The 27,003-nt window shown below is 36.3% G+C and overlaps 1 protein-coding gene and 1 long non-coding RNA gene across 3 annotated transcripts in view; one reads left to right on the top strand and one right to left on the bottom strand.

Moving 5' to 3' along the window:
- The window catches only part of SYT1 (synaptotagmin 1), a 547,515-nt gene that overhangs the window by 194,215 nt on the left and 326,297 nt on the right, over positions 1-27,003 (top strand). The gene's annotated exons all lie outside the window — the stretch shown is intronic.
- The window catches only part of LOC118902536, a 257,310-nt gene continuing 239,673 nt past the window's right edge, over positions 9,367-27,003 (bottom strand). The window contains exon 3 of the long non-coding RNA XR_005021576.1: positions 9,367-9,491. This is a non-coding gene — a long non-coding RNA (uncharacterized LOC118902536). The remainder of the gene's footprint in view (positions 9,492-27,003) is intronic.

Consider the following 27,003-nt stretch of genomic DNA (forward strand, 5'->3'; position numbering starts at 1 on the left):
CTTATTTTGCTGCTTTTTCCCCCACGTTAAGGAATCAACTGAATTTCTCCTCATTTTAGTACCTCACCTATGTTGTTAGTAAATTTCATATCTACCATTTTAATTTTCTTTATTGTTTGTCATTCTTTTGCAAATATCATAAAAGTCCCTTTATAATACTGACCTGGAGTATCAATACCACCACCACTCTCCTTTTGATGTTGAATCCTGTTCTGCCTCTAAAGATAAGTATATCCCAGTCTTAGTAATAATGATTCATTTATCACCAGAATGTAATTCATGATAAATATCTTATTTTTCTCTTTTCCTTAAAAGTTAATCCTTACATAAACTACAGACAATTTTATTTCTTTCCTATTCTAAAATATTAAACATCTGGTTCAGCATATGCTCCATTGTACATTTGAGCAATTTATGTCTCCTTATGGCTAATATGAATTGCTTAACCCTGCTATTGTTTTTATTTTCCACTTTCAAAAGTATCCTGGCAAAGCCTATGTTTATGAAGTGGTACAAAATGTTTCAGACTGAGGAAGGAAAGTCTCTAAACAAATGCCCAAAGTGCATTGGTTTCCTAACTCGATGACCCCCAAAGTGGTATTATATGAATTTTCAACAGTCTGAAATGTAAAAAATAATTCTTATTTTGCCAGTTGCTCAGGGTTTTTGCTTATCTATTTGATTTTGGCATGTAGCATTGACACGTTCACTTTAACATCTCCTGGGAAGTATTTATTTTTTATTAAGTATGCAATATTTGAACATTATTTAGCCTTGAATTTTCCTTCTCTTTTGTACTTTAAAATACATTTTCCTCATTTTAGAGAAGGTTTTCATAATGCCCCCCCATTATGTCTTAGAGCATTTTATATGTGATAGTATTTATAATATCATTGTATTCTAGAACGCAAGATTTTTAAAAATTTGTCTGAATTATGCCTATTAACATAATTCTAGAAAAAGATGGGTTTGCATAATTGTGTAATTATTAATATGCCCATTGTTTCCAATTATGATGAGATTTGAACAATTGTCAATATAGTTTACGAAAGGCAAAGCCAAATTTGTTATTGAGACAGCTACAGAAATGGAGAAAATACAGGCAGTCCCCCACCTATGAAAGAGTTATGTTTTCTTTCTATTTCATGAGATAGATATTTACTCAGAGTCATTGCACAAACAAACCCATGAAAAGCCACAGTCTCCGCTGAGCCACAGTATTTAGAGCATTGGGAATGGGGACGGGATGAGTGAAAGGGGGACAACAGCAGAATGTTTCTCCATTTCTTCTGACACTGAATTGACCCTACCCAAAATTTGAAAAATAAGTAAAGCTGGCTTTCCATACTGCCTTATCTCTTTCTGACCTTTGCTTTTTTCCTGATGTAATTCTGCTTCCCACCTAAAATTCTTGAGATGCCTTTTCTTTAAAGCAGTTTCAGCTTCTAATTTCCTAACCCCACTTTTCTCTTGGTCAGCACACCTCAGTGCAGCTGGTATAGGGAAGCTACTAAGAAAAAAGGAACTGGCTCAAAGTATTCGCACCAGCCCTGCATTCTCTCTGCTCTCCCCCAACCCCTACACACAATAGTGTTAACCCAAAAAGCAAATGACATAGGGCATTTTACACAGTGTAAGGTCCTGAAATGATGAGCTTAGATGGTATGGGTGGAGATATTTGGGGACACAAACTTTCAGTCCATCGCAACCATCTATACCAACCATTCTATTGGAACGACTCAGATCAAGAAAGTAATGCTTAAATTTTAATTTTCAATTTCTATCATAACTAACTCTGGATGTAAATATAATTAGTAATGATGAAACAAATGCTGTGTTCTTTCTGTGCTGGTAACAACAGTTATGGAAGTGGCACAGTGAGGCCAAGCCAGCCCATGCCTCTGTCCTAGGACTGACGGCAATGGTGGCCACCATTAACTGAACACTTACTTCCCCCTGAGCACTTTACATGTACTTTCCCCTATTTCACAAACGAGCAAACTGAGAGGCAAACTAACTTTCTTAATGTAACATATCTTATAATTTTTGAGCCAGATACAGAATCAAGTCTATATAGTGCTAAAACCCGTACTCTTAAACAGACAAACTTCAGACTTATACCAAAACAATGTTTGAAGAATTTCTCTCTGCATGAGAGGGTGAACTCCCGAGTGTGGTAGGCGAATCATCCTTGTGTCCCAGACTCTGTGCCAGAGTTCGTGCTAGTGCTAGTTGAATCAAACTGATGACTTTTTTACTCAGATCTATCATAGTGGTGGCTTTATTGAAATTTTTCTTTTCTCTTATTTTTCCTCACCAAAGCTAGATTAATCCACATCCCCAAACACTCCATTACATTAAGGTTTTCTTTTCAAGAGTTGTATCTTTAGCCCTATACAAATTTGTCATTTATTTTGACCTTTTTTTAATTGTGATAAAATATACATAATATAAAATTGAATAATATAAAATTGACTGTTTTAACCATTTTTAAGTGTACAGCTCAGTGGTATGAAGTTCTTTCACACTGTTGTTGTACAACCATCATCTTCCCAAACTGAAACTCCATATCCATCAAACAATAACTCCCCATTCCCTCTCTCCACAGCCCCTGGAAACCACCATTCTACTTTCTATCTCTATCAGTTTGACTACTGTAGGTATCTCATATAAGTGGAATCATGCAGTATTTGTCCTTCAGTGTCTGACTTATTTCACTCAGCAAGGTCCATCCATGTTATAGCATGTGTTAGCATTTTTATCCTTCTTAAGCCTGAATAATATTTCATTGTATGTATGTGCTACATATTGTTTATCCATTTATCCTATAATTTATTGAATAATGTAGCTGTCCAATGTGGAAATTTTTGCTGTTTCCTAACTTAAGATGCAAATATAGAAACGCAATGAGTTTGTGACTTCTAGGACAGCTATCCTTTTATGTCATAAACTCTAAAATTAATCACAGAACGCTAGTTGAGTATAGGCAATCAGCAAAAGAAATAGATGAGTTTAAGATAATTAGGGTGTCTGAGTCATAAATATGCCATGTTTTAACTGCTCCGACTAGAATTAGCCAGTCTTCATTCTGATTATCTGATGTTTTTACACATCAACTTTTCTGTAGAAGATTTGAGAAGCCAGCGGTATTTTTAAATTGCCATTTCTCTAAAAATAAATAGAGGACTGTTGATTCAAAATAGGAATGCAAATTTATAACCTTCAACTCTTTTAATACTACCATTTAACTTCTAATCTGTGTATTATGAAATATTGTTCAAGAATTACTGGATGAACCTTAAATCAATAAGAAAGAAATTATCTATTCATCCCTTCATGTTTTCAGCAAACGTTTCTTATGTGCTTACTATTTTTACAGCTAGCATTTACTGAATGCAAGATACACACACATATGTTTATATCTGTATATATCTTCTAATAGACAAGCGTTATCACCATTTTTACAGATGAGGAAGCTGAGGGTCAGAAAGGTAAAGTGATTTTCACAGCTAGTAAGTGGCAGAGTTGGAATTCTAGATGCAGGGCTGTTGCTGTCTGCCACCTAACACTGTCCCGCCTCTACATGCCATGCATGGTGTTATATGCGGGGCAAGACACCATCTCCACCCTGGAGTAATTCACATTATAGTGGAATTGGTGAACATTCTAAAATTCATCATAATAGTACAATAAGAAATACTTGGAATCCAGCTGGACATGACTTGACTTAACATCGCCTGCAAAATTTACAGAATAAAGGGCAGTCCATCTTGACCTTGCATGACTTGCTTCCATGCTGGCTTTCCACTTTGATTGCTAAAGAATTTACTTAAGCACATGGTATGGTTGGTTAGGGTTGAGGCTGTAATGAGATCATGAAGGTCAAGTTCAAGTGTTTGTTTGAAGTTCATCTCTAGCCAGTGGAAAACCACTTTTTTAATGTTGTTATTTTTTCTGCTTAAATCTCTCATTCTGTAGAAGCCTTAGTAATAGTAACAATTTTTTAAAAAGATAAGCTTCAGAAAAATAATTTTTGTTAGCTTGTTAATGTTCTTGCATTATAGAAATGAGGCAAGATTTAAGTGTATGACCTTGGCTTTTGTTCAGAACCATCCCTTCTCTCGGGTGATCCTCAACAGTATGATCCATAATAACCTTTCGTTGCTATTTTCTGACCTGTTGGGCGAGGCACTAAAGCCTGCTTCCCAAGGTCTGTGTTGCTTTAAGTTACCATAGTGAGGAAATTTCACAGTGCTGTCATGCTTTTGGTTAATACAGTTTTGTGTTTTGCTTGGGAAAGAAAGACAATTCTGATAGTGTCCTACTGATTCAGATGTTTTCTGACAGTAGCTGCCTACCAGGTTTGCCTTCATTGACTTTTCAATGTTCTGTTACAAATAACTTGCATGTACAATTTGATATTGAAGGGCATAGAAGGTTCCCCACTGTGCATGAAGTTGGAGCAGCTCTGAGTCACGGGGTGGTGAGTGCTTATTATCATTCTGAAATCACCCATTTGTCCTAGGCTGTTGCCATTACAGAGCTGCGTTTTCTGTGTCATTCTTTTTTCTTCTCCCTGTTTTATTCTTTCAGACATTCCAATGAGCCTCTTATTCTTTAAACTTCATTCTTAGAAATCCCCCATGATGAGTGAGACTTGAGATATAAAGTCATAGGTGTTTTCTTATTTTTTTGGACACCTGGAATCCACAGTATATTGAATTGCAAGTATGTATTTTCTTTGTTAGTAATTTTAAAAGAAACCTTTTTTTCGATTCTTCTAAAACTGTGGATGGTTAGAAATGTCTGTTATAATCATAATAAAAATAACTATCAATCATTTAATGAATGCCTACCACTTGTCAAGCTCTGTGCATAGCAATTTTCACATGTTATCTATAATTTTGACAACTCTACAAGGTAGGTTATCAATCATTGCCCCATTTACAGATGAGGAAACTAAGACTCTGAGAGATCAAGTCACTTGCCCAAGATAATAATAATCACTTCTCTCTCTAATCATGCTTGACTTTTAGTATCTAAAATGATAGTAATTAATAGTGTTTGGATTTGCAGAGCACTTCACAGTTTGCACAGCAGTTCACATACGGTACCTCTTTTAACCTCACAAAACTGGTATCTATACTTTCTATTTCGTCTTATTCTCTGTAAGACCATTTTGAAGCTCCAGATTCTGAAATGGATTATGAATTTCCTTGGGCTGAAATAGCACCATTTGTTAAGTTAGCATCATTTGAAATAATAGCTTCATTTCTACCACTACTAGTTTATGTTTGTATTTTAGCAGCGGAGAAGGCAGTTGGAGAACTTGCCTGTTGATACCCTTGAAGAATTCGGGGATTTATGCTTGCTTACCCAGACAATAGCTGCCTAAAGCAGAAGCATAATAGTGTTTTTGAGACCATAATTCTCTGCCCAAGAAATCTGTGTAAAAATTATATACATAGCTGCTATTTTTTACTGTCTCCTACCAAGATCCCAGCCTACGGCATCCTTGCCATTTAAAGACGTTCCAGTCTATGCAGACTGTTCCCATATCTTCATGTATACCAAAGCATCCTATTCATTCATATACATGAAGAGACATGGGGAAGAGGGAGAGGAAATAGACAAATGCACAGAGAGAGAAAGGACACCTTACAGTATTACACAAGGATAAGGTTACAGGAGAATCAATACTAAGTACATTTCTGTCTCATCACTAGTAGTTCCAAAACTCAACGACGTTAGATTCTCTGACATAACTTAGGGTGGAAAATACCAATTGGGTAATGGGAACGACAAATACAAAAGTTTAAATAGAAGAAAAAAATAAAACAATTAAAGCCACATGTTATCTCCCATCCCCCGTGGACCACAAAACCACTCTACTCATCATTTCAGAAAGTTCCCTATTCTTTCAAACAAACACCAGAGCTTTGGCTTGAGAGTTTGACCCCATTTTTCCTGACCTAACCTCCTCCTACACTGAGTTTCTCCCTCTCATCTATAGTCCCAGAGCGTCTACCACAGCACCCCTCGGATCTGCTGGATGGGAACAGAGTCAGCCATCAGTAGGGTAACCTTGCCACCTCCTCACCCCCATCATTCCAGAGAGCAGTCCAGCGCTTTGAGCACAATGCCCAGCACACAGCAGAGGATTCTACAGCACCAGACCCTGTGCTAGTTCTGAGGGTTATCCTCAAGCAACATTAGAAGAAAGGGAATGAAGAAGGTAGGGAAGGGAGGAATGAGAGAGAGGAAAAAGAGACAGAGGGAGGGAAGGGGAAGGAAGGAAGGCGGAAGATATAAAAAACAATGTAATGATTTAATCTTTTAGTTTTTCATATAAAACAGTTTTTTCAGCAAAGACATTTATTTGAAAAAATAAATATTTCAGAGTCATTCAGAACTCACAATGGGGATGAGGGAAATGAGATTTATATAGGACTAGCAGTCAGATCTTAGATTTGTTTTCCCACTAATTTGGAAGTTTATTTTTCTTATTACTATTTCCACTTTTATTATAAGACAAGGTCTATTGTTCACTCCTTAGCTAACAAATTTTAGAAAGACTATATGTTTTTATAATGTAACAAAATAAGAAGGCAAAAGAATTTTATCTCCCAATCTACAAATTACTGCATTAAAATATTCCTAAATAATGCAAAATCCACCGTATAAATGTGTGAGGGTGAGTGTATTTTCTTTTTTGGTCTCTGGAAGACTGATATTATGCTCATTGATACCAGTGCTCCTAATAGGAACTAACTACTTCCCAAGGAAACACCATTTACTATTCATTCTCCTGCTCAGGCACTCTGTAGCTTTACTTTCTCCTTTTTAAAATTTCTCAGCCCTGTCCTCATCAATCCTAAGAAAACTCTTGATTTTTCTATCACTTCTAGGCCTTGAGGGATTGCATGCTACCATTCTACTGCTCTTCATACATTCCAACAACTAGAAACTCATGGATAGAGTGTTGATCATAAGACACATTGCTCTGCTTAATGATTGAGACTTGATTCCAATTCTTGCTATACTTGTGGGCAGACAATGTATTAAATAAAAAGCCGATGTTTTATTTTTCTTCCTATCTCTCTGCTACTCAAAAACAAATATCCCAGGAACAATAGTTAGTTAGCAGTCACGGAAGGCAAGAAGATTAAACAGAAAAATAAACAATCTTGAGAAAAAGAAAATCAAGGATGGTTTTTGAATATATATAATAGTACCTTGAAATGTATTATAATCACTTCCTAATTTCTAAATCAGATCTGACCAACACATACCCCAGTATCTATTGAAATCTATAGGTCAGTCAAATATTAAACAATGAGAAAGAAAGGAATATTTATTAGCCTTTGTGCATTTATAGGCATAGAAGATGCTGTGTGAACTTGTTTGAATTTTTCGTCTGTTCATTATCTTATGGTTTCAATTAGTAATGAGCAGAAAATTGAAAAAGATGGAAAAAAAAGAGGGAGAAGGGAAGAGGAAAAAGATCAAGGGTTGCAAAAATTACAAAAGAACAAAGTGGTTATTCACAAGATGATAGAAAAAGAGATATTTCACAAAAACGAGTTGGATTATGGGTTGGAGGGAAAAGACCACACATACGCACAGCCACGTACACGCACACATCACCCTCACATGTGATCTACTGACCACACACAAAGATGTACACACATGCACAGACTCCGCCTCAGATGTATCATCCACACACACAAAAGCACAGACTACACACTTGCTCATTTGCTCACAAACACACACAGACACAATAGAGTTGTGCTCCCATATCTCATAGTGGCTCCCCTTGGTCCTCAGTGCTCTGGGGGTAGGGATGGGGAGGGCGGGGCTCACAGTTGCCTAGGACTGGCCATGCGACCAGATCTGTAAAGCTCCACTATCTTTGCTATGCTGCACCTTTATATACTGCTGTACAGTATCATTCCAGAAAATCTTAAATTTAGTCTATATGCTTCAGATATCTTTTGGTTCCTAAAGCAAGTTCAGTGACCATCTAGCATGAGAAAGCAGAGTCAGTGCCAAGGAGTTATGAGCAATATTGCATTCCCTTGCATTAAATATTGTGGACTATACTTATCTAATGCTGAATTCATACAATGGGAACAATAACACTGGCCTAATGAGGAATAAGTGAAATAGCGTTTGTAACACACCTAATACAATGTCTGGTGCATAAAAGATGCTACAAAAAAAAAAAAAAAAAAAAAACAATGGAGAAGGGTGAGGCGTCATTTTACCTTTGTTGATAAAGATTTCCAGCTGCTCTTGGTTTGGTTGATTTCCCTCATATAATCTACTAGCTTAGACCTTAAATAAAGGAATTGCATTTTCCAATCTGATCACCTTTTAGTGTCCTAAGAAATATTAATAAGGACTACTTAGTCCACATTAATCTGTCCCTGAAATCTGAATAAAACTTTAAAACTTTCAAAGGTAGTTCAGAAATACACACGAAGTAAGTGTTACTTATATATTTCCTCAAGGCAGTCAGTTGAGTATGATTTTAGATCATATATCCATGCACTGGAGAAACCCTTCTGCTATGACAAGCTGGTTAAATTGTGAGCTTCACCCCAGTTTATAAAAATAAACATGCTATTTTAAAATTAAGCATTTTTTAAAATTCTTTGAAATGTTAAGAAGAGGATAATGTTATAGATGTTGGTTAAAGGTAGTTGTATGGAATTAAAATCATATAGCTCATGACTATTTGTTCAGATGTCCCTTCTACAAAAATAGAGTTCTTATGTGTACTGAATTCTCATAGTTGACTTTAAATTCTGCTTCCTGTATTAAGTAGAAAAATAGAGTCATGGAACTGTGGAATTGGAATTTGGAAATGTGCATTTCAATGCCATTTAAATATTAAAAGTATTAGGAAACTATACTGATACACAGGCATTTTTAAGAATCAGTTCTAAGTCATTTTTTTAATTTTAACCTTTAAGCTTCTTTACTTGGAAAAAATTTCATATAATTTTAAGATCATATAAAAACCATAGTGTTCTGAACGGCTTTATGTGAACTTTGAAGCAAATAACAAGGTATGAACCCAAGCAAGGCCCCAGATGATTCTCTCTAGCAGTTAGTTTGTAAGGAGACCTTGTAATATAGACTTGTTGGGGTTTCCAGGTAAAACATCAAATACCAGCTGTACTTTCATGCTCAGTGGTGTAGAAAGGCAGAGAGGAGAAGTAAGGATGTGGGCACCAGGTCCTGGGCTTTAAAGGTTCACGTAAACTTCCCCAATTCTTTATGCTAGCCTACATCCTCCTCTAGGATCAAACTGCCCTGGGCTACAAACTGAGACTCGGAGAATATATTTGTTCATGACCACACACACCAATTACAAACTGATGTAGAATATGTTATGTACTTGCCTATTTCAGGGTTGAGTGTCATCATTCGGCGTTTTTGCCTTTACACTTTTATTTCCACCACGACACACCCATGAGGCAAGTCTGAAAGAGGAAGGCAAGACTTCACATCATTCTTAGAGCCCCTGCCAGGCTTTGGATTTCATTCTTATTAATTTGGGTTGTAGTTGCAAAAAGCCAAGCCAGAAATGACCTTTGATTATTTTATGAAACCCAAACACACTTGTCAAACCCAACCATGCAGAACGGCGCAAATTAAGTCAACTTTCACTCTGGTTTTGTGCCAAACGGGATGAAGCCTCTGGAGCCCTGGACAGCTCTATTTCCTGCTTTCAATTTCAGAGAGTCCAATTAGTAAATCAAACTTTTAAAAGCTGTCTAAAATAATTAATTAGGTCATAATTACTCAGAAGCATATTTTATAGTGTACTCTAATCTACTATCTGGTCTAAATGCTTGAAAATGGTATCAATTTCATTATTAAAGAATTAATTATAATTGGGCATAATCCTTTGGTGATGGAGGGTGAAGTAAAACATACTCTAGGGATAAATTGTTCACATATGTGAAGTAGATAAATTCTTCCAGAGCTCAAGAGTGCTAGCTGTGCTCTGGAATTATTTTCTGGTTTTAATATTATTCCGTTTTAAAAACCTTATAAACATCACCCAACAAATAAATGCCTCAGAGGAAAAAAGGGCCCTCCGTCTGAATGTGTTCATCGCACATGGACAAGTTATTTTCCTCCTACTCTATCCAAAGCATTTCTGATCATCATTACATAGGTACAATAAAGACAAGGAGAATGCATGTGTCGTATCAACCTCTGTACTAAGGAGTTTTACCCACATTATCCCATTTGTTCTAAAAATATGTTATAAGGAATGTGTCATTTTTGCAGATTGAGGAGGAGAGGTCCGGGGAGACTGAATGATTTTCAGAGTTAATAAGGGCAAGATCTAGGAATTGAATTTAGGCCTATGTAATTCCAAATCTCACCTTTTTTTTCTTTTTTTAAACTATTTCAGGTTTGTTACATTGGGGACCCTAGTAACAAGTTTTCTTGAGGGTTCATGAGACTTTTTAAAAAAATTCTGTCCTTTCATTTCAATAATAATTTAAAAGTATATATATATTACCACTTATGAATACAAAACAGCTACTTGGCAGTGATCAATCAAACAAGAAAAATATTTTAATACAATATAATTTCAGTTGTTAAGTCACGATTTCTCAAACAGGGTCTTCAAGCCCCACTGAGGGATCCTCAAAGATTTTTTTTTTCCTGAAAGACGCCTGCGCATGACTTGTGCTTATAAAACCATGTCCTGCACTACCATAGGATATTTTGTATGGACTCCTGAGTATTTTTAATTAATTCTTCAGATTCCAGATTGCATTTGTCTATTTTCACAAGCGCTAATGATCTTCAAACCCTACGTGTTACCAGATGTAAAAAATATCTAGTCATAAACTCTTGAGTTTGAATTGTATCATTGTTTGTTATGGAAAATTTTCTTTGACCAACCATTGGGAGCCAACATAAGCATCCAAAGCAAGAGCAATTATTTGCTCAAATGGTTTTTAGCGAAGATAATACTTGTTCTTTTATGCATTTAATATTCCTTTTACTCAGTTTAAACCAGGCCCCTGAGTTCTCCTTTATATATTTTTGTTCCTGGTTTACATACATTTTAATGAGATTCATGAAGCCTGGTGTCATAATATCTTTGTCCCTTTTATATGCCAGTACAGTGTGCTTTTATTTGACAAATAGCTTTTTTCAACTGACATTTTAGTGCCACATTCACAAAAAATCAAGCAAAAATGCTAAATACAATTTGGTTTGTCTGTGAGGTAGGGTTTTATAATTTCCATCAGAAAAGCTACAATGGAAAAGATAATATATGAAAGCTGGGAAAATATAGATAATTACCTCGCATCATAATATTTACACAAGACAATGTAACTTCTTACCAATTACAAATAGAAAAATATCTTTTAAAAACTATATTATATCATCCCCTAAAGACTAATTCTCAATTTTATTAAGATCCAACAATAGAAATCCTTTCTGAAAATTAACCTAAAATTTCTCATTTGGAGTGACAGCTTTTTTTGCTTGTATTCTGCTCCTAAATATTACTATCTTTTATATAAAGGCTCTTAAGCTGCATGAAGACTAACTTTCCCCAATCTTGTCTTTCATGGACTATGGAGAAAAATGCCATAAGGTAAAAATGTTGCTATTTCTTTAAGCTCCTACTCATTTCTTTTTAATGTTTCTTTTAGGATCTAGCAAATCAAATAAGAAAATTTAACTTATAAATAGTAATAACACCTAAGATCAATAAAGCTTACCTGTGCCCATCCATGTCAGAGAGAAAATATAAATATGAACCATTTCAAAATCTTCTTGCATATTTAGGCCAAAGAGTATTGTAAAACTAAAGCTGTGGACTTCAATAAATCAAAGGCAGCTAATCATTACAGTTTTATGGGTAAATTGTTGTAGTGAATTAATGTGTTTCTCAGAAGAGAAAGAATAGAGGTGACCAATGCTTATCTATAAATGGCAATGAGTAATGTGAAACCAAGAGCACAGATAATATACCTGTTAAGGGTTTCACAAATGTATAAACCACAAAAATCTTAGATTCATAAACAGACAAAGTAATCAAGAACATCTTTTAAACACTGTTGTCTTCCTAATTTTTTTGGGGTTTTAGAAAATATATTACATACATAAGTAAAACCATAATGCAGACTTAAGTGCTTATTTAAAATGTATTTTTGGAATGAAACTGGGTCATTTGTAGAGACATGGATGGACCTAAAGAGTGTCATACAGAGTGAAGTAAGTCAGAAAGAGAAAAGCAAATATCGTATAATGACGCATATATGTGGAATCTAGAAAAATGGTATAGATTCATCTTACATGCAAAGCAGAAATAGAGACACAGAGGTAGAGAACAAATGTATGGATACTAAGGGGGAAAGGGGTGGGGAGGGAGGAATTGGGAGACTGGGATTGACATGTATACATTACTGATACTATGTATAAAATAGACAACTGATGGGAACATACTGTATAGCACAGGGAACTCTACTTAATGCACTGTGGTGACCTAAATGGGAGTCCAAAAGGGAGGGGATATCTGTATGTGCATGGCTGATTCATCTTGTTGTGCAGTGGAGGCTAACACAACATTCTAAAGCAACTATACTCCAATAAAAATTTTTTTAAAATAAAATTAAATAAAACATATTTTTGAAAAATTAAGAAACTTTTCATTTTTCCACATATTTTTATACTTATGAATTCTTTTTTTAAATTTTTTAATTTCCTATTTTTATTATTTGCACATTCCTATTTCTCCACAACTGTGTTTGAGTGTTAAGACTGAGTTTTTTCTTTTTTATGGACATTATAACATTAGCTTTAATAGTAATTAAAAATTAACATTAAAGTATAAAAAGGAATCTAAAAATTCCTGCTAAATAGAATGATGGCTACTAAAGACCATTTGTAGGTGACTTGGCATTGACAGAAAAGTATACAAGTGTGGATTTAGTCAGATGTTAAAATTCTTTCTGGAACTCAGTCCTCTTGGCAAACATAAGTATTGTGTAACTCTTTATATTTTAATTGGAGAAAAATGCCTGCGTGAAAGGATAATTTTTACTTTTTATCTTTTCCAGCAGCATGTGCTGCTGTTTGACATGCCAAATGGTAAAATCAGAAAGAACTGAATTAAATATCTCATTGTCCAACAGATTGAATAAATTATAAATAAAATAAATACAAAGAGAGCCTCAAATATAACCTTGAGCATAATGCTTTGAAAGGTTGTAAGAATTTTCAATATGCCTTCTATTTTCATCCTCTTAAATATTTCAAAAGCTACTTAAGGTGTCATAGATAAATATATAATAATGCTTCCATTTTAACTATAGCCTATCTTTTGAAAGCTGTTTATCACCAATTCCTGCTATTTTATATAATGGGCCTACCAACCTACAGAATGAATGATATCCAAACTGACCAGGGTAGACTTAGGAAGCTAAGTACACACCAGTGCAAGAAGAGCAATTTGTCTAGTCATAGGATTTTTGTCTTCAAAGTGATTTACAGGCCTCAAGAAATTCTAACCACACCCCAAGAGGTAATTTGCTATTAATGACAATTTATGATAAAAAAAAACTCTTGGCTATCTCTAATTTGCCCAAGGCCAAAGAAAGTCAGATTAAGGTTCTTGGCCTCAAGTTTTTAAGTCTGATTGATTATTTGGATTGCACTTTATTTTTTAACTTTAAGTTTTTTAATTATCTTAGGAATTTGGCATCATTTGTTACTGCAAACCTATACTTGTACTTGAGATTACACTTCTATTTTAAATTCCTATTTTCATCACTAACAGCTTTTTAAGTTTTTCTCCTCTTCTTTTCCCCAAGCTTTATTTTCTTCCAGAAAATTTAACTAAAGAGTTGTATTAAAAAACTGCTTGGTCGTATTTCAATTAGTCAAAACTTGACATTGATAACAGTTGCAAGTGAAGAAAATTCTTCAAGCTCTGTGAACAGAAGAGTAGATAATTCAAACCTAGGTCCCCCTCAGATCACAGTCTGAATATAGGAAGAGAGTTTTGCCTTTCCAAAGTGAGGGGGTAAGGACAAAAGACAACATGTGACTTGAAATCCTGATCCTCCCTTTTTAAAGATACTACCTCTGAACTCTTAACTCGAGAAACAATATAAAAATAGAGGGAATTCAGTCTTTTTTCAACTTTGGGTTGGTGTTTAAAAGCCACAGACTCTTCAGTACATTACTGGGCTGAAGTGTAGAGAAACCTTTGTAAATCAGTACTACTTATTTAAAAAATAATTTGTTGATTAATTCACAACACTTTATTTACTATCTTTTATGCCAGACCCTATTAAAAGCACTGGAGTTATGGTAATAAATGATATGAACTTTGCCCTTAAAAAGCTCAGTCTAAGAGAGAAAGGGAGAGGAAAAAGGAAACAACAAAAAAAAAAACCTCTAATGAATCTGTGCTAAGAGAATACAAGGGAAAAAATAACTACTTTTGTGGACAGTAAATATTTCAGACTGGAAAACTGGATCCCAAAGAACAAATGTTTATTAAATGCCTACTGTATTTCTTTCCTAGGACTGCCTTAAATTATCAAAAATTCGGATGGCTTAAAACAACAGAAATTTATTCTCTCACAGTTCTTTGATCCAAAATCAGAGAGTTAGCTGGTAATAAGGTCCTACTGTATAGCACAGAGAACTACATCCAGTATCCTATGATAAACCATAATGGAAAAGAATATTTTAAAAAAGAATGTATGTATATGTATAATTGAATCACTTTGCTGTACAGCCAAAATTAACACAACATTGTAAGTCAACTATACGTCAATTAAAAAAAAAAAAGAGTTAGCTGGGCCCTGCTCCCTCCAAACTCTCTCAGGAAGGAGCCCACCTTGCGTCTCCCAGCTTCTGCTAGCCCTAAGCATTCCTTGCTTTGTGGCAGCATAATTCCACTCCCTGCCTCTGTCTTTGCATGGCTGTCTTCCATCTGTGTCTCTGTCTCTCTCCCTCTTCTTATAAGGACACCAGTCATATTGGACTTAGGGCTCACCTAACTGCAATATGACCCCATCTTAACTTAATGACATCTGCAAAGACCTCATTCCTAAATAAGGTCACATTCACTGGTACCAGGGGTTAGAACCTCAACATAACTTTCTGGGGGAAACAATTCAACACGTGACACTAGATACTCATTAAAACACTAGGTACTTGTCCTCCTTGGTTTAAAAAATAATAATGGTTTCATTCAAAAATCAGACAATAAAATAATTCATCAATTTTTTACAGTTTGCCGATCTATGTATATGAGCTTTTATACATACAGCTCTCAGTATTTCATTATTGTCTGTAGCATTTACTATTCTGTCTTTAAAGATGAAGAGGATTCTCTTTCTGAACAAGGAAAAAGATAAACTAGATTTAAGTAGCAATTAAAGATAGGGCTGAAAAAGAACAATGGCTCTCTAATACAGACTTACTGTGGCTATTGTGGGATGACTCTCACTGGTGATTTACTGAAATAGGTAAACTAAGGAAGTGAAATGATGAAATCTTGCCCACAGTAGAGAAAGGGTACTAAATGACCTCCTGGAGTAACTTCAGTGGCAGTCATTTGACTACAACAAAAATCTAAAATTTTTGAACATAGTATGACACATAAGCTGGAATGCTTACATAAGACTGACAGATTTTACCTTTAAAAGGTATTTACATATATAATGCATGTCCAACCTGAAAATATACTATTTTGTGATATTTGAGTTTCCTACAGTCTCTCAGAAGGCACAAATGGTACATAGAAATATTTGCAACTTTTTGTGTACTGTAGTTGACTGTTATAAACTTACTGTACTCAGCAAATTCCAAACTATCTACTGGACACTGCAGAGAAACAAGACTTTTGCCATGACACCAAGGAGCATATTATTACTATAATATGCTTTATTCATATAAATAAGGGCCTTAAGAGATTTCACCAAGATGAGAACTATAGGATGGGGTGGATATTTCAGGAAAAGAGAATGATTAATTAATTCATTCAACCAATATATATTGAGAACCTGCTGTATGCCAGGCACTGGTCAAGGCACTGGGATTTCAGCAGTGAACACAGTGTTCCAAGTTCTTGTCCTCAAATAGCTTAAATTCTGGGGTGGGAGGGAGGGATAAGGGGGGGGAGGGCCGAGAAGTGTCATCAGAAAAAATACAGCATGCCCTGTTAAGTTTGAATTTCAGGTAAACGACGAATACCTTTGTAGTATAAGTATGTTCAATACAATATTTGGGACACTTGAATAATTATACAATGAATAAGTTTTCAGTATAAGTAATAACAAGTAATAATCTTTTAGTATGTCTGATACAATATTTAGGACACACATACCAAAAATGTTTTGTTGTTCATCTGAAATTCAAATTTAACTGGGTGCCGTGTATTTTTATTTGCTAAATCTGACAATCCTAAGGTAGGGAGAAAGAAAATAAACATACAAAAAGTAGTATGCCACAGATGATAAATACTAGGAAGAAAAAGAAAGTAATGTTAGGAGAATTGGGATGCTGCAAGAATACGGGGTCGCCATTACATTTATCAGAGAGAAGGTCCCTCCAAGAAGGAGATATTTGAGCAGAGACCTGAAGGAAGTGAGGGTGTGATCTACACCACTACCTGGGCGAAGAGCTTTCCTGGCTAAGGAGACAGTAAGTAAAAATCCCTGAGGCTGGAATACTGTAGGCTTCCCAGGGAACCAAGAGTCCTGTATGTATGTTGGAACAGAGGGAGCAATGGGAAGGGCAAAATTTTTATTGCCCTTTCAGAATTTATTATGAGTCAGAACGAATTCTTTGGCATTACTCAAAATATGACACTGAGTTGTATGTCTGTCCATCTCTGTCTCTTTGTTCCTCTCTTTATCTCTGCCTCTCTGCAAATGCATGTGTGTGTGTGTGTCTGTATGTAAGACATATATATAGAGAGAGAGAGGGAGACGCTCAACACAAAGTAATGTCTGCTACAGGGAAAAATAATGAGCAACTTAATTAATCTGGGCCTTATTTACACTTGTGTTGTCAATTTTGATCATTTGCTTATTTAACTAAAATGTTCAGCTTTCATTATAGTCATTAGCTTCCATCTATAAATAATAATGTATTCATATTATGTAAGTATGTTAGAGTTCCACACATTTTGCAGCAGAGACCAAGACGCAGGGAGTATTGTTATTTAATGAAACCTCTCATCAAACCCTGTGGATTTACTAGCAGTTGGTTAACCTTCAAAATAACACCACATATTGGGATTCTAATGCCCAAATTTGTTCATCTCATTCTTTGTTTTGAAAATTGGCCTCCATTTGACATTGTCACACTGCAAACTGACCCTTCTCTCCCAGCAGCCGTTCTCTCCACATGGAGGTGGTCTCTGTGGCCCCAAAAGGTGGATTCAGCAGTGCCCCCCATATTAAACATCAGGGATTTAAATAGCTCTCAATCCAAGGGACACTTGTACAGCATTTGTGTTCCTGTTCTGCCCCATTCTTGTGTCTTAATCTCTGACTTGGTAGCTTCCCGATATTCCAGCCCCTAGAGGCCTGGAACATGACCTTCCTCTTGTTATTAACGCTTCTAAAATACACTTGTTTTCTGACCTCTCGCCCAGTTCTTGAGATCATTTTGCCTACTGATAAAATTTTCTGAGTAAAATGTCAGAGTATTAATTATCCTTCACCCCTGAGTTTTGCTCACTCAGGAGCCAAGACATCCCAAATCAACTTCTCAGACTCCCTTTCTTGACTTTTCACTTGGAATTTTGTGCCGCTATTGTCATGATACCTGACATAAGTCATGGTTTGCTTGATAGACTGACTTCCTCTGAGCACCAGCATGGGGATCTGTTCTTAGTGTGCAAACTCAATTCAGAATGTGATTCCAGAGGAAACTTACACAAGTCTCTTAGATAGCCTCATCCACCAAAGGGCAGACAGCAGAAGCAAGAAGAACTACAATCCTGCAGCCTGTGGAACAAAAACCACATTCACAGAAAGATAGATAAGATGAAAAGGCGGAGGGCTATGTACCAGATGAAGGAACAAGATAAAACCCCAGAAAAACAACTAAATGAAGTGGAGATAGGCAACCTTCCGGAAAAAGAATTCAGAATAATGATTGATAGTGAGGATGATCCAGGACCTTGGAAAGAGAATGGAGGCAAAGATTGAGAAGATGCAAGAAATGTTTAACAAAGACCTAGAAGAATTAAAGAACAAACAGAGATGACCAATACAATAACTGAAATGAAAACTACACTAGAAGGAATCAATAGCAGAATAACTGAGGGAGAAGAACGGATAAGTGACATGGAAGACAGAATGGTGGAATTCACTGCTGCAGAACAGATTAAAGAAAAAAGAATGAAAAGAAATGAAGACAGCCTAAGAGACCTCTGGGACAACATTAAACACAACAACATTCGTATTATAGGGGTCCCAGAAGGAGACGAGAGAGAGAAAGGACCCGAGAAAATATTTGAAGAGATTATAGTCGAAAACTTCCCTAACATGGGAAAGGAAATAACCACCCAAGTCCAGGAAGCGCAGCGAGTTCCACACAGGATAAACCCAAGGAGAAACACGCCAAGACACATGGTAATCAAATTGGCAAAAAATAAAGACAAAGAAAAATTATTGAAAGCAGCAAGGGAAAAACGACAAATAACATACAAGGGAACTCCCATAAGGTTAACAGCTGACTTCTCAGCAGAAACTCTACAAGCCAGAAGGGAGTGGCATGACATACTTAAAGTGATGAAAGGGAAGAACCTACAACCAAGATTACTCTAGCCGGCAAGGATCCCATTCAGATTCGATGGAGAAAGCAAAAGCTTTACAGACAAGCAAAAGCTAAGAGAATTCAGGACCACCAAACCAGCTCTACAACAAATGCTAAAGGAACTTCTCTAAGTGGGAAACACAAGAGAAGAAAAGGACCTACAAAAACAAACCCAAAACAATTAAGAAAATGGTCATAGGAACATACATATCAATAATTACCTTAAACGTGAATGGATTAAATGCCCCAACCAAACGACACAGGCTTGCTGAATGGATACAAAAACAAGACCCATATATATGCTGTCTACAAGAGACCCACTTCAGACCTAGGGACACATTCAGACTGAAAGCGAGGGGATGCAAAAAGATATTCCACGCAAATAGAAATCAAAAGAAAGCTGAAGTAGCAATACTCATATCAGATAAAATAGACTTTAAAATAAAGAATGTTACAAGAGACAAGGAAAGACACTACATAATGATCAAGGGATCAATCCAAGAAGAAGATATAACAATTATAAATACATATGCACCCAACATAGGAGCACCTCAATACATAAGGCAACTGCTAACAGCTATAAAAGAGGAAATTGACAGTAACACAATAATAGTGGGGGACTTTAACATCTCACTTACACCAATGGACAGATCATCCTAAGTGAAAATAAATAAGGAAACAGAAGGTTTAAATGACACAATAGACCAGATAGATTTAATTGATATTTACAGCACATTACATCCAAAAACAGCAGATTACACTTTCTTCTCGAGTGCTCACGGAACATTCTCCAGGATAGATCACATCTTGGGTCACAAATCAAGCCTCAGTAAATTTAAGAAAATTGAAATCATATCAAGCATCTTTTCTGACCACAACACTATGAGATTAGAAATGAATTACAGGGAAAAAAACGTAAAAGACACAAACACATGGAGGCTAAACAATACGTTACTAAATAACCAAGAGATCACTGAAGAAATCAAAGAGGAAATCAAAAAACACCTAGACACAAATGACAATGAAAACACGACGATCCAAAACCTATGGGATGCAGCAAAAGTAGTTCTAAGAGGGAAGTTTATAGCTATACAAGCCTACCTCAAGAAACAAGAAAAATCTCAAACAATCTAACCTTACACCTAAAGGAACTAGAGAAAGAAGAACAAACAAAACACAATGTTAGCAGAAGGAAAGAAATCATAAAGATCAGAGCAGAAATAAATGAAATAGGAACAAAGATCAATAAAACTAAAAGCTGGGGCTTCCCCGGTGGCGCAGTGGTTGAGGGTCTGTCTGCTAATGCAGGGGACATGGGTTCGAGCCCTGGTCTGGGAAGATCCCACATTCCGCGGAGCGGCTGGGCCCGTGAGCCACAATTACTGAGCCTGCGCGTCTGGAGCCTGTGCTCCGCAACGGGAGAGGCCGCGATGGTGAGAGGCCCGCGCACCGCGATGAAGAGTGGCCCCCGCTTGCCACAACTAGAGAAAGCCCTCGCGCAGAAACGAAGACCCAACACAGCCATAAATAAATAAATAAATAAATAAATAAATAAATAAATAAATTTAAAAAAAAAAAAAAACTAAAAGCTGGTTCTTTGAGAAGATAAACAAAATTGATAAACCATTAGCCAGACTCATCAAGAAAAAGAGGGAGAGGACTCAAATCAATAAAATTAGAAATGAAAAAGGAGAAGTTGCAACAGACACTGCAGAAATAAAAAGCATCCTGAGACTACTACAAGCACCTCTATGCCAATAAAATGGACAACCTGGAAGAAATGGACAAATTCTTAGAAAGGTATAACCTTCCAAGACTGAACGAGGAAGAAACAGAAAATATGAACAGACCAATCACAAGTAATGAAATTGAAACTGTGATTAAAAATCTTCCAACAAACAAAAGTCTAAGACCAGACGGCTTCACAGGTGAATTCTATCAAACATTTAGAGAAGAGCTAGCACCCATCCTTCTCAAACTCTTCCAAAAACCTGCAGAGGAAGGAACACTCCCCAACTCATTCTATGAGGCCACCATCACCCTGATACCAAAACCAGACAAAGATAATACAAAAAAAGAAAATTACAGACCAGTATCACTGATGAATATAGATGCAAAAATCCTCAACAAAATACTAGCAAAAACAGAATCCAACAGCACATTAAAAGTATCATACACCATGAACAAGTGGGATTTATTCCAAGGATGCAAGGATTCTTCGATGTACACAAATCAATCAATGTGATACACCGTATTAACAAATTGAAGAGTAAAAACCATATGATCATCTCAATAGATGCAGAAAAAGCTTTTGACAAAATTCAACACCCATTTATGATAAAAACTCTCCAGAAAGTGGGCATAGAGGGAACCTACCTCAACATAATAAAGGCCATATACGACAAACCCACAGCAAACATCATTCTCAATGGTGAAAAACTGAAAGCATTTCCTCTAAGATCAGGAACTAGACAAGGATGCCCACTCTCACCACTATTATTTAACATAGTTTTGGAAGTCCTAGCCATGGCAATCAGGGAAGAAAAAGAAATAAAAAGAATATAAATTGGAAAAGAAGAAGTAAAACTGTCACTGTTTGCAGATGACATGATACTATACATAGAGAATCCTAAAAATGCCACCAGAAAACTACTAGAGCTAATCAATGAATTTGGTAATATTGCAGGACACCAAATTAATGCACAGAAATCTCTTGCATTCCTATACACTAATGATGAAAAATCTGAAAGAGAAATTAAGGAAACACTCCCATTTACCACTGCCACAAAAAGAATAAAATACCTAGGAATAAACCTACCTAGGGAGACAAAAGACCTGTATGCAGAAAACTATAAGACACTGATGAAAGAAATTAAAGATGATACCAACAGATGGAGAGATATACCATGTTCTTGGATTGGAAGAATCAATATTGTGAAAATGACTATACTACCCAAAGCAATCTACAGATTCAATGCAATCCCTATCAAATTACTAATGGCATTTTTTACTGAACTAGAACAAATAATCTTAAAATTTGTATGGAGACACAAAAGACACCGAATAGCCAAAGCAGTCTTGAGGGAAAAAAACGGAGCTGGAGGAATCAGACTCCCTGACTTCAGACTATACTACAAAGCTACAGTAATCAAGACAATATGGTACTGGCACAAAAACAGAAACATAGATCAATGGAACAGGATAGAAAGCCCAGAGATAAACCCACGCCCCTATGGTCAACTAATCTATGACAAAGGAAGCAAGGATATACAATGGAGAAAAAACAACCTCTTCAATAAGTGGTGCTGGGAAAACTGGACAGCTACGTGTAAAAGAATGAAATTAGAACACTCCCTAACACCATACACAAAATAAACTCAAAATGGATTCGAGACCTAAATGTAAGACCAGACACTATAAAACTCTTAGAGGAAAACATAGGAAGAACACTCTTTGACATAAATCACAGCAAGATCTTTTTTGATCCACCTCCTAGAGTAATGGAAATAAAAACAAAAATAAACAAATGGGACCTAATGAAACTTCAAATCTTTTGCACAGCAAAGGAAACCATAAACAAGACGAAAAGACAACCCTCAGAATGGGAGAAAATATTTGCAATCGAATCAACGGACAAAGGATTAATCTGCAAAATATATAAACAGCTCATTCAGCTCAATATTAAAGAAACAAACACCCCAATCCAAAAATGGGCAGAAGACCTAAATAGACATTTCTCCAAAGAAGATATACAGATGGCCAAGAAACACATGAAAAGCTGCTCAACATCACTAATTATTAGAGAAATGTAAATCAAAACTACAATGAGGTATCACCTCACACCAGTTAGAATGGGCATCATCAGAAAATCTACAAACAACAAATGCTGGAGAGGGTGTGGAGAAAAGGGAACCCTCTTGCCCTGTTGGTGGGAATGTAAATTGATACAGCCACTATGGAGAAGAGTATAGAGGTTCCTTAAAAAACGAAAAATAGAATTACCATATGATCCAGCAATCCCACTACTGGGCATATACCCAGAGAAAACCATAATTCAAAAAGACACATGCACCCCTATGTTCATTGCAGCACTATTTACAATAGCCAGGTCATGGAAGCAACCTAAGTGTCCATTGACAGATGAATGGATAAAGAAGTTGTGGTACATATATACAATGGAATATTACTCAGCCATAAAAAGGAACGAAATTGAGTCATTTGTTGAGATGTGGATGGATCTGGAGACTGTCATACAGAGTGAAGTAAGTCAGAAAGAGAAAAACAAATATCATATATTAACGCATGTATGTGGAACCTAGAAAAATGGTACAGATGAACCAGTTTGCAGGGCAGAAGTTGAGACACAGATGTAGAGAACAAACGTATGGACACCAAGGGGTGAAAGCCACGGGGGGGTGGGGATGGTGGTGTGCTGAATTGGCTGATTGGGATTGACATGTATACACTGATATGTATAAAATTGATGACTAATAAGAACCTGCTGTATAAAAAAATAAAATGAAATTCAAAAATTAAAAAAAAAACAACTAATACTAAACTTTCTTTGGGTTATTTGTATGGAAATATGTTAATATAAATGTTTCAGACATTACATGAAATTTCTAAAAATCTTATATATTCTGGTATAATGTTATGTCATAATTCTAGTTATTATATCTCAGAAATAACTAAAAAACAAAACAAAACAATGTGATTCCAGAAGCTGCTATCCCTGTCTGCCCTCATTGGATGTGGCGGCGCCAGGACACTGGGGCATAAGCTAAGCCCGCCCCCCCTTGTGCCCAGTAATCGAACTGGTTGGATATTGCTCCTTGTTTCTTGCTTCCCAAAGTAAGAATAACACCAACATTACTACAAACTTTACTCTGAACCTCAAATCAAAAATGTTATAAATATCTCACATCTCAAGGATCATGAATTAGAGGCACCATATACATATTGTTCTGTACTTTCAGAACCAGGCATTAGAAGAGCCCTGTATTTGCAGAAGCTAGAACTTTAAAACATTTCTAATCATACTCTTGCAGAAAAGATAACATGACTTCCTCCCTCTCAATTCATGCCATCTTTTGCTTCCTGGCCAAAATCATCGAGGCTTATTGAATTTCATAATGAATTTCTCTTTTTGGTCTATGGACCCACTCTCCACCTTTGTTACATCTCTTTTGAGTTTTTCCCCTTACACCCACTAGAACATTTCCTCTTTGTGCTAGTCCAAGCAGGCTTTTCTGTCTGCCTCAGGCCAACATTCAGCTCTTTCTTCCCAGCAAGTGTCTGTCTCTGAAGTCTGATGCAGAGCTTAGCCAGAGAACCTTTCCGCACGTAAGTAAACAGAGCCATGTTTAACTAGGTCTCAAGATGAAACACATAACTGTCCTTTTTGCTGTGGGGAAGTGCTTCTGATGCTTTAATATTTATGCTCTAGATCTAAAATATCTACTATTAGTTCTGTGAAACTAATCCCCAAGTCTTAGTTTCCTCATTTATAAGATACTGGCTATGTGATCTCCAAGGTCACCTCCACCTCTGCGGTCTAATGCAATTATTCATCACATTCGGCAGAGCCTCTCCTCTTTATAAAACTCAAGTCTATGGAATCAGAGAGAACAAAAATGATCCCAGGCATGATTTTGCTGTCAGGATTTCTACCTTCATAGTCATATACTCCTTTTTAGAAAACCATAAGAAGAGGTAACTATGCAAATTAGAAATAAATATATATCTGACAATTATAAATCACAAATTATATCAGCTTTAAGAACAGAGAGATTACTAAAATTTCCTAAGAAGAAGTACTGTACATACTGTACATTGTACCGAACATCTTGAGACATCTGGATGTTTGACCATCACTAAACTTAATATGATTAAGCAAGCATTATGTTTTTTATCTAAATGACTTGGCACCTAAGAGAAACAGATTTAATGATTATTTATTAACCTTCAATTCCAAGGAAAATTAGATAATTTTCTACTGTGAAACATAAAGAGAAGCCATTCACTACAATAAAACCTGTTGCCTAAATCTGTATCTGAAAGAAAACATAATTGATGCCAGTAGATGTACGTATATTGATCTTTAAGACAAATCACAAAAAAGATGGTGAATTAAATATATGTAAGTTTCATAGGCTAAATTTCACAAGCGAAAACTTCATGAGAAAGATTTACTGGCTCCCACATCGGTGAGCAGCAAGGACACGAGGCAACACTTAAACTCTGTTAAAGCCTTTGGGATCTTAACACAGCCACTCAGGGCTTCTGCTTGGGTACCACAGCTCCAGAGAGGCAACCTAGCAGCCATAAGGATGCTGTTAGACTAATCGAATCGGTCTCTTCCACTGTCAATACTTTGTCAAAATAGTCTAAGGTGACAGATGGATCAGGGAATTTAGGAGTCTTGCCAATGGGCATGAGATTAGAAAGTGTCAGGTTGTAGCTTTATGATAAGAGCAGACTGAAGGGAAAGTGAATGCAACTAAATGGAAATTCGGAATCATGCTGTCAAGCTGCTTAGATAAATAGTAAAGCTCTATATCTGGGCAGTGAGGAATCTGAGCGTGGTAGGAATGGAACTGACAAAGTTTGAGACTGAAAAGATTAAAAAATAAGAGAGATTGGAAGAGCTATATATCATGTCAAAAGCAATCATTGTATGCATATATATGTATATGTGTTTGTGCAAACCTGTACACGTAACCTATGTGTACCTATCGCATAACCTATCGCATCCTCCTCCTCGACTCCCTCATTCCAACTCCCCTTCCAGGGAAGACCATATAGCTACAAACATTTTAAAGCCTGTGTGTAAAATCTACAAAAAAAGAAAAAAGTATATTACTACATTTCTACCTATATGCTGCAATATGGACATTGTTATGCTTCACAAATTCACTTGTCCAAGTTACATAGGAGGCCTACTCCTGTATCTGGTAATCGGTCCTGATTTCTCTCTTTATTCCACAGTTTCTTCTCCCTATCAAATTATAAATTGCCTTCTGCAATTTGTTTCTCCGATGTAGCATATTCTCTGTCAATTCAAGTACTTCTGCCGGCTTCCCTTGGGAGCTTCTAAGATGACAAATGACTGCTTTATCATTTAATTCATCTCACTATAAAGGAGTGTTTGTCATTATAAGCTTTATTTTCTCACACTATAGCTGGCTGATTGTGTGACCGTAAAACCTTAGTTTTGTTGTATCTCAATCGTCTCTACAGAATAGAAATAGTGTATACATTGTCATTAAAATTTCTCTTACTGAAACTGTTGTGGCCAAGATGAATAGTGTAGTAAGCTGGGCCTCAAATATATTGGAATGCTGGTGGGGATTCAACATAGATTTGGTGGGGAGGGCAGATTCTGACCCTTCTGTAGACACTACCTAAGAGTGGAAGTCACATGGCCTTTTATCCAGACATGTATACTTTTTGGTTTATCAATATTCACAAAGGCTTATAAACCCATCTTCAGCTCAGTGGTCCGCAAGAAGTAGCCTCAGTTAGCATCAGAGAATAGCAACCTCCCAGATATTGTAAGGAAATTTAATCTCTCATTTCTCAATGTAACATAAATTTTTGTATACCTGCTCTAGCCCAGCAGTACCATAGTGTAACTATGAACAGACATGGTTCCTTTCCTCAGGGAACTGAGAGAACAGAGCAGAAGTCAGACAATAAAAGAGGAGAAAATAACATATACATAAATATGCACCTTATAAAAAAACCATTTCTGCCGTGATAAGAGAATCACTGCTAGGGAATTCTGAGAAGACAAGTAAAATATATTGCACATATAAACACACACCTTAAAATAAGCTCAATGAAAGAAACAAATTGGTCAATGATAGAGAATAACTACTGGGTTATTATGGGAAGATGATAGCTTGAATATATCCCTGCTACCCTTGCTGCTACTGTATCTGACCCAAGCAGCTACCTAGGCTTCCTGTGCTGCCGGAGCCTTGAAAGAAAGAGCACTTGGGGGAATTTTTGCTTCGTGAACCGAGGAAGAGGCAGGGACCAGTGGGGAAAGGCCTGAAGGGAGGCCCCAATGAATGTGGTAGATTCTGGCAAAAGTCTGGCCTGCGGGGTGGATGAGTAAAGGCTGCCTGCAAGAGTGGTCCTTGCTGGGTCTACCAGTCTCCC

Source organism: Balaenoptera musculus, chromosome 10 (assembly GCF_009873245.2).
Source record: "Balaenoptera musculus isolate JJ_BM4_2016_0621 chromosome 10, mBalMus1.pri.v3, whole genome shotgun sequence".
NCBI classification, from domain to species: Eukaryota; Metazoa; Chordata; class Mammalia; order Artiodactyla; family Balaenopteridae; genus Balaenoptera; species Balaenoptera musculus.